General features: G+C 35.9%; 1 long non-coding RNA gene across 1 annotated transcript; it reads left to right on the forward strand.

Annotated features, from left to right (window-relative positions):
• The first annotated feature begins 8,054 nt into the window (after positions 1-8,054).
• Positions 8,055-8,942, forward strand: LOC136811011 (uncharacterized). The gene is made up of 3 exons (XR_010847192.1): positions 8,055-8,218; positions 8,380-8,461; positions 8,565-8,942. It is a non-coding gene; the product is annotated as an uncharacterized lncRNA (long non-coding RNA).
• Positions 8,943-9,235: the final 293 nt, after the last annotated feature.

A 9,235-nucleotide genomic window follows, 5' to 3' on the forward strand; every position in this document is an offset into this window, starting at 1 on the left:
CAGTATATGATTTTTGATCTTGGAAAATACATGCCTTAGGAAAGATTTAATAACAATTTTGATGACAACATGTTGAAATAAGATGAGAAAAAAATATTATTCATATTTGTGATTTTCACTGGTTCTAAGATTAATTTCCAGTTGTCTGAGTTACATCCGCATACAGAGAAAGTTGGAATTTAAGTATTCCTCAGCCGCTGGGAATTTTCGGCGGGCAAGTTATAAGCCTCTGGCAAGTTATTTGTCAGTTTATTCAGATCCCTATTCTAAGGTCAGGAATTTGTCTTCTACGGGCAAGATGCAATTATTGGAATTTTACAGTCACTTATCAAGCAAAAATTTATATTTTCATTACTTTAATGCGAGTTTTTTTTAAACTAAGTACATTTCACCAGGAAAGAGAAAAACTTACTGTGAAAAACTTACTGTGAAAATTTTGTAAAGACAGTCGGCTCAATCCCCGACACCACTGCTCTACCTCTTCCACATGGAGGAGGTGGGACGGATACTGTATATCAGAATCCTGTCAAGGAATCCATCTTGCAAATCTCCAAGAAGTTAATAGCTCTTGAAGAATGGGTCTGGTTGTGTGTATGCCACAATAGCCAGGGTATTTGAAATAACAGAGGATTTGGCATTGTTTGAGCTAGTCTGTGATTTTGACCATGACCAATGCACACATGAGTCATAGAGTTGGTTAAAAGTTTTTCGTTCATTGTTTCCCTCCGTATGCCTTTTCAATAAAGGTATCAAAAAATCCCTGCATTTCTGAAGTAAGCCCATTCCATTACCTTTCAATTCATCGAAAAGGCCCTTGAGAGTGTAGTCCTAAAAAAGAAAGTAAAGTATGATGTGTTTGAATTTACAGGGTGGCCACTCAAAAAAGCAAGTCAAATTCCAGGACTTTTCAAGGACTTTTCCAGGATGTTTATCCTAAAAGAAAAGCATTCTCTCTCAGACCTGAGCTATGAATGTGAAAAATATTAACGTAAAAATGAGGTCCAAAGCCCTTGCTAACTTGCAAAATAGAGCATGGGCCAATTTGATTTTAACCAAGAAGATAAAGAAGATTTGCATAGACAATCACATAGCTTTAAAAAGGATCTTACAAATTGCCATACTTGATGAGGATATTTTTAGGCGACAAAGATTTTGTAAAGTGAGAGTTAACCTACTCATGTAGTTTTGTTTTTAAAGTAACCAATACTAATTTCGAATTACTTTTCAATTGAAAAAATTGGGTTTTTATGTTTTAAATTGCATTCAGCTAATTTGTTATGAGGCGCACAGTTGGAATACCATTTAAAACTGCTAGATTGTCAAAAAACTACCGGGTGACCCACGAAAAAGTTCGGACGTTTCTCTGCGTCTTGAGGCCGAACTAATGTCCCAAAGGGCTTAAAGTTTTAATATTCAGAAAGTAGATACTCTAACCTAAAATTTGAGCTATTACTTTTTAAATTTGACCAACTAGTTCTCTACCTATGAGCTTTTAAACTCAAAATTCACTTTTTCGGAAAGTGTAAAAAAGACGTAAAAAGAGGTATTAAACCATTTTGTTATCAGTTATCAATCAAGGTCGTTAAATCTGAGGAAAAGAATACGTGAGACATTTTGATTCAATTTGAAAACTTTTTTTGCATTCTTCACAAAATAAATAAAAAAATTATTCATTTGGAAATGAACCACCACCAACTGCAATGCACTTTCTAGCGCGAGTCACCATTGCATCGAATGCATTCCTGATGAATTGAAGGTTGAGGTTGTCACAAGCCTCCCTCAATTTGTCTTCTAATTCATCCAGGTTTTGAGGTTGCTGATTAACAGGAACCTCCCAAATCTTCTGCTTGAGATGACCCCACAAGAAAAGAATCGCAAACTGTCAAGTCAGGAGATCGGGCAGGCCAATGCCAATCACCGCCTTTACCCAACACACGACCAGGAAACTGACCAACTGACGGGGCACCGTCTTGCTGCCACCATATGATATGTTGGTTGATGTTATTTCTTGCAAATTCTCGTTGAACGACATTATACCTCACGATTCTTAGTAACTCTCGTGTTTTCAATCGATTGCGGACAACATGTGGGCCAAATATCTTCCCCTCCTCTGTTAAACCCATCCAAACCATAATCTTCCCTGGACCTTGTTCAAATTCAACATAATGATCATCTGGATGGCCATTACCAAACGCTGAATGTAAAAACAAGATAAAACTTAATCCGAAAATTGATTTTGCCATGGATCAATGTGGAGTCAGATCACAAACAACAAAATTTTCATTTTTTGAAAAAACTAATATTTCGCTTCACAACAAAAGCATCGTCAGAGTGATAGTAATACTGAAAATGTTGAACAAATTTCTAGAAAAATCAAAAATCAACTAGCGGAACAAATTCAAGTCTCTAGAGGCTTTCAAACCCGAGTTCATTTCTGGATTTTTATCTTCAATTGCCAGTGCCTCTTTAAACAAAAGAACAGACCAATTATCGCTTTTGTCAACAACTCGAATGTTATTGCGAACGTGATTAATCCGTTTATCACGTATTTCATCATCAGTGAGCGATTCTGTGACGCCAATCAACAAGAGGGAATCTATATAGTTAATGCCTTCACACTTAGTGAGGTGACGGTAAACGGCAGATCCCTTGACAGTTGCATGTTCTCTGGTCCTTTCAGATAGGGTACGATCACTTTTCCCTATGTATTTAGAAGAACATCCAGGACATTTAAACTCGTACACAACGTTGGAAGAGGTAAGCAAAGGCGAGCGATCTTTGGTATTGCAATAATAGCTGATTTTGGTGGTCTTGAATCTTTGCTTAAAAATGATTTTCTTTGATCCAAGATTCAAATTACGTTTAATTTTCTTAACACAAGCTAGAAAATTACTAAGACTTCTACTTCCAAGGTAAGGCATGTTAAACCAAATTACGACAGATTCTTCAACAGGGTCTTCATTCACAGCCGATGAACGAGGGGTCGATAAATTCTCAATAAAACGTTTAGTTAACGAGTTGACGAGGTATTTAGGAAAACCATTCCAAGATGCCATTTCTTTAATTTTCTTGATTTCAGCAGGTAGCCTATTAGGTGAACAAATTCGAGTATAGAAACGAACAATTAAAACTACGAAACCAAGAAATGCGATGTTGCCACGGCACGAAACTATCAAAGTTGACATAAAGTCCTGTATTTGTTGGTTTTCTATACACTTGAAATTCGTCAGTTGGCATGTCAATGTCAAGAAAATGAGGAGTCTCGTTTTTAAATTCATCAACAGTGAACTTAAGATTTTTTCTCAAAGGCTTTATGAACCTTTTTGACATCTTTCGGTTTGATTGCCAAAAGCGTGTCATCCACATAACGACCATAAAATTTCAATGTCCCTTTGGTTATAAGAGGACGAACGACTTTTTCTTCGAGTTCTGTCATGATCAAATTAGCTAGTACTGGACCAAGGGATGAACCCATACTAACTCCGTCACATTGTTCATAAAGGACATTATTACAACTAAAAGCTGTTTTGGTGCAGGTGTCCCGGATCAATTTTTTGAGAGTTCTTTCTTGTAGGGTAGTACCAATACGCTTCTCTTTGAAAACTCGTCGACAAATGATATTTAGTGTTCGTTTGAGAGGTACATTAGTAAATAAAGACTCAACGTCAAATGAAACAAATTGGTAGCCATTTTGAAAAAGTTCAGGAGGTATGTTCTGAATTTTCGAAACAGCATCGTAGGAATCTTTGAAAGTGAATTCGTTTACAGTAAGTGGATGGAGAAGATTGGTTAAATATTCACCAACTTTGTAGTGGGAAGTGCAGAGCAAACGCTGAATATTTGACAACATGTGAAAAATAAATTGGCCAGAGCAAACATAATGTTTACAAGAGATTTTGCTCTCATTCCAGGATTGCTTCATATGCTTCATGTGCCTGTAAGGCATTTTTTGAACTAAACTGGAAACCCACTGGAAAGTATTCCTAAATAAAGTTGTCTTCGATTTGGGATATGATACTCAACAGAAAATGGTAAATATGAAATTGATTTTCATGACCCACAGGCTCTTCAGGTGCTTTTATAGCTTTTTTTGGATTACGTTAAAATTAAAGCAACTTGATTATTAACGTGTTATCAACTAATCCTTCTTTGTACATACTTTTTGGTAATTTTACAGATGCGTGCATGCAAGTACCACCACAAGACATGGAAGATATGCGAGCTGTTGGCCTTTGCACTGACAGATTAGCTACTTGCACCCTATGTTGCAACATGTACAGAGCCCGGCTCCGCAACCGTCGATGGTTACTGGCAGTGGTCCGAACGCACAAACGAGGCGGATGGCCTGAGCCAAAATTATGTTTACATGCAGCAAATGACATTTGACGTGCTCATTATTTGCTTCCGTGTATCGGCTAGACGAAATGATTTCGATGGTAGGAGAACCTTTCTTGTTTTAAATTTATTTACAATCAAATATCAAAGTCTTATTCATCACGACATCTATTTCTTCTTCTAGCAATACTGCTAAGAGTTCTAGCAGTCATTTTGTGATGGTCTTTTTAGGGTAATAGGTCGATTTTTATTCATACTGCGATTATCGTTATTTACCAGTACACTTTCCTTCTTCTAGGAATGGTGGGATCAATGCTGAAACTATCAATACTGTTTTTCGCTCGAAAACATCAGCATTATGAAAAGGTATAAACATCGAGAAGATATAAACAATTCCCATAATAGTGTACTTGTACAAATAACATCGAACATCCATTATTCTTATCAACTAAAATCCAAATTTTGTGGCTTTGCTTTACGTTTACGTGTAAATCTTCTTTTCGGCGTTTCCCCGGATCTTTCATCGAAATCGTTGTTCCCGATACAGGAGGGGGTGTGTGGTGCTTTCATTTTGTACCGTTGACTCTTCAACAGTCGTTGAGGACGAACCATGCACATGATTTGGACAAAAGAATGGAATGTGCCTACGGTGATTTTGGCACAAACGGTATGGACCCAGTAATAACATGTCTGCTCCTCAAAAACGGCTTCCAATCCTAAAAATTCTACCCTTGGGTAGTTAGGCGCAAGAAATTTGCGTTCGGCATTCGTTTCATACACCCTCTTACACAATTAACACCTTGATCTTCGACCTGACGGTTTCTTGGGGCTCTCATCCGTTTTTTTTTTAGGGAGATTGACTATCCGAGGTAGATTAGCTGAGGGGTTATCTGGGAGCAGCTTTAAGCTTGACTTTTTCTTTCGCTGTGGCTTCAGTGGACTGTAGTTCTTCGATATCTACAGAAATGAACATTTCGCTAGTGTTATTGAAACTAGTGTATATGTATAAGAATTGCGAAGCGATCCAGGCAAGTCACTCGATTCGCAAGTTGCAAGCAAAATATCTATAGGGTCACACACTAGAAATTAGGCTTTCCCAGAAAAAATTTGAATATGTGGGGTGGAGGATATAACAATTTTCAGTGATTCCCCCCCCCCCCGGATAAAGTGACTTTTGGCCCCCCCCGGACAACAGGTTTTACCCCCCGGACAAGCATCAGTTGACCCCCGGACAACCCAAATTACCCCCGGACAGAGCAAATTTACCCCCTGGACAAGGCAAATTTTTATGATTTTTGGCTACTCCCCGGACAATAATATCCTCCACGCCCATGTGCGAACATTTTCTGGAAGAGCCCATTGCAAGTTAAAATAGATTCATAATCAATTCGTTAATGTAAACCCTTTGAAACCCCGACAACTGCTCAGGTCCAGGAAGACCGAGCCTCTTTGAGATGTACTCAAACACTTCAGGTGTACAACCTTACGACGTTTACTTCTACGGATTTGAGGAAAATTATATGATTTTTTTCATTAATCGTTGTAAAAAGTTCAATAATCATTTGTCCGCCCTGAGCCTTGAGTATTTTTATTTCTTAGTTTTTGTTTTAGACTCGTTTTAATTCCGGTTTCGAACTACTTGCGTTCAAAATCGAACTTTCGAATTTTTCTAATTTTAAATATGAACGTTCGAATAAAAATAACATTCGAAAACTTTTTTCCTAACATAAACACCCCTGTATCATAGACCCGCTGGAAAACTTGGCAAAAATTTCGTCCCGGGAGGGAAAATACCTCTCCAGCCTCTTCAAAAGGTCTTCCTTGCAAAGAAAGAGCCCAGAGAATCAAAAAAAAGTCAAACAAACTTTAAACATCACTCGGTTTATTGAGACAGGGATGTGAAATACAGAGGATTTAAGACTAGAATTTAATAGAAATAAGTTGACTTATGTAGTTTCAAAATTCAATAACCATATTAATTAGGAATATTGTATCATTTTGCATCGTAAATTCTGAAAAATTTAACAAAGTTCTAAAATTATATCTAAACTATTAGCGCTGTAAAATCCTGAGATAAAATTAAAGAAAACCAGATAAAAAAAAATAGATATAGAAAGTATTCAACGATTCTACTAAGTAAAACCTCAAAATTTTACTGACTGTGATTTTTTTCAAAGTTGGGAAACTCTTATCTTAAGTTTGCTGGAGGCAAGTACTTGGCAGTCTTTTACCCTCTTACTCGAGTTGTTGACAAACAGGAGCAAACTCTTCACATAGAAAGTAAAAAATCTGTGACTTTTTTCTCGGCTGTAGCACACAGGAATTTAAAACAGTTAAAATGCATCCATAAACATAATGTCATGTTTTGTCGTTGTATTTTGTATTAATTATACCATTACTAGGGTGTATGATGAAATGACTTTTTTTCAGAATTGCAGTTTGGACAAATTTTTCTGGTAATTTAATCTATTCTAAGACTTTCTGTGAAAAAATTAATTCAAAATCTTCAAAATTGACCGTTTGCCCCAGGGTTTTGTAAAATCGATATTTTCGAAAATTTGCGAAAAACAGGGTTTTTGCCTGAAAAAAAAATCCTAAAACCAACTGTGTTGGTGCTACAGCCCTGAAATTGGGCCTAAAATGTTCCTTGGAAAAAAGTAGGATTAGAATGTAACAATGATATAGCTCTATCATACATGAAAATTATTTAAAGTTGGTTTTTAGGCCAAAAATGACCGAAAACGCGAAAAAATGGGGTTTTGCCTGAGAAAAAATCCTAAAACCTGCTGTGTTGGTACTACAGCCCTGAAATTGGGCCTAAAATGTTCCTTGGAAAAAAGTAGGATTAGAATGTAACAATGATATAGCTCTACCATACATGATAATTATTTAAAGTTGGTTTTTAGGCCAAAAATGACCGAAAACGCGAAAAAATGGGGTTTTGCCTGAAAAAAATCCTAAATCCTGCTGTGTTGGTGCTACAGCCCTGAAGTTGGGCCCATAATGTTCCTTGGGAAAAAGTAGGATTAGAATATAACAATAATATAGCTCTATCATATATAAAAATTACAAAATAATAGGTTTTTAGGTCAAAATGGACAGAAAAAGGCGAAAATTACTCAAAATGGGGATTTTCAGTGCTTAAAGCATATTGAATCAATTTCTGACACTCTTAAGTGCTTTAAAGTAATAAAATAGATGTTTCATTATATATAATTTAGCACAATAAGCTATCCTAATGGCAAAATTGAGCAAAAATTTGGGTTTTTAAGGGATTTTTTATCAACAATACCCCCAAAATAGCGGAAAATGGCGATTTTTGAGCTTTCATAACTTTTAAAGGCTCAATTCAAGACTTTGAAATTTGGCAAAATTAAAGAAAGCTATTGAAACTGCTATTTGATCAAAAACAAAAAGAATTGATAGCCAGCAATGTTGATGAAGAAGATGCAGCCAAGCTAGCAACCAGCAACAAAGTTAACAGGTGTGTATCTGCTTGCAAAAATTCCCACCAAGGGCAAATCACTACAATTGAAGAGCTTGACACCCTGGTTCAAGACTGGAATGGTACAGAAAAAGGGCTTCAAAAAGCATTGGATTTGGAGATCAGGTTCAGAAAGTTCACCTTTCATAAAGTGAAGACGACGTGTCCCTTGTTTAAACAATGTGGCTTAACAGTTGAGCAGAAGGTGAAGAATTTGAGGACTACTCTTATCACATCTCAACTGGAATTTAGAGTTTTAGCTGACATGATGGATCTTGAGAATGCAATCAATAATAATGCAAGCAAAAATGACAATGAAGCAGAGGTGGAAGGTGGCAAGATGAATTGATGGATGGTATTACTCAACACGATGAACAAGAAAATTCTAGAGGAAAAGAGGTAACTTTAAATCTTAAACCCACCTATTCCATGAACCTTTGTGTTTTTCAGGATAAATGAATTCATTTACCAATCAGAGGAGAAACAAGCACTTAAGTTATCATTTCAATATGCTCTAGATTTCAAAGTTTATATATCATTTTCTTCAATATACTGTATAGGTTAGAAAGGCAAGAGATTCAGATTGGCCACCCATTGTTGGAGATCTTCTTATTAGAGCATTTGAGGATGGTTTTTACCCAGGTTAGATTTTATTTCATCTTTAAGTATGTATAATACTGTATTGAATAATGAAAGAAATACCTGATCTTTTACTTAGTAATGACACATTCTTTTTGCTTTTTAGGTGAAGTTGTGAGAGTTGGTACAGAAGATGTGAAATGCAATTTCATGACACCTGTTAGTGTAAATGACCAAATGAAAAGTCTTTGGAAATGGCCTTCGAACTCTGACAATGTAACCATACATAGAAACTCTGTAGTGTCCATCAAGCCTTGCTTAGAAATAAGCAAGTTCAGCACTCAGAGACTTATTATCTTTGAGATGACAAATGTTGATTTAGTGGAAATATTTTCTGAATTTTTTTTTCTTTTTGCTAAGTTTTTTTAGTTCTTTCAGTTCCAATGTTCGCTTTGTTAAGATTTGAGATTGAGAATGAGTTTTGAGATTCATAATTTTTAGAAATTAGCTTGTTATTTTAACAGTTCAAATAGTTTTCATTCGTTATGCCAAGTTTCAAAGTCTTGAATTTTGAGCCTTTAAAAGTTATGAAAGCTCAAAAATCGCTATTTTCCGCTATTTAGGGGGTATTTTTATAAAAAATCCCTGAAAAACCCAAAATTTTTACTCAATTTTGCCATTAGGATAAGCTTATTGGTACTAATTATATATAATGAAACATCTATTTTAGTACTTTAAAGCACTTAAGAGTGTCAGAAATTGATTCAATGTGCTTTAAGCCACTGAAAATCCCCATTTTGTGTAATTCTCGCCTTTTTCGGTCAATTTTGACCTAAA

Source organism: Clytia hemisphaerica, unplaced genomic scaffold (genome assembly GCF_902728285.1).
Source record: "Clytia hemisphaerica strain Z4C2 unplaced genomic scaffold, Clytia hemisphaerica genome assembly, whole genome shotgun sequence".
Taxonomy (NCBI): Eukaryota; Metazoa; Cnidaria; class Hydrozoa; order Leptothecata; family Clytiidae; genus Clytia; species Clytia hemisphaerica.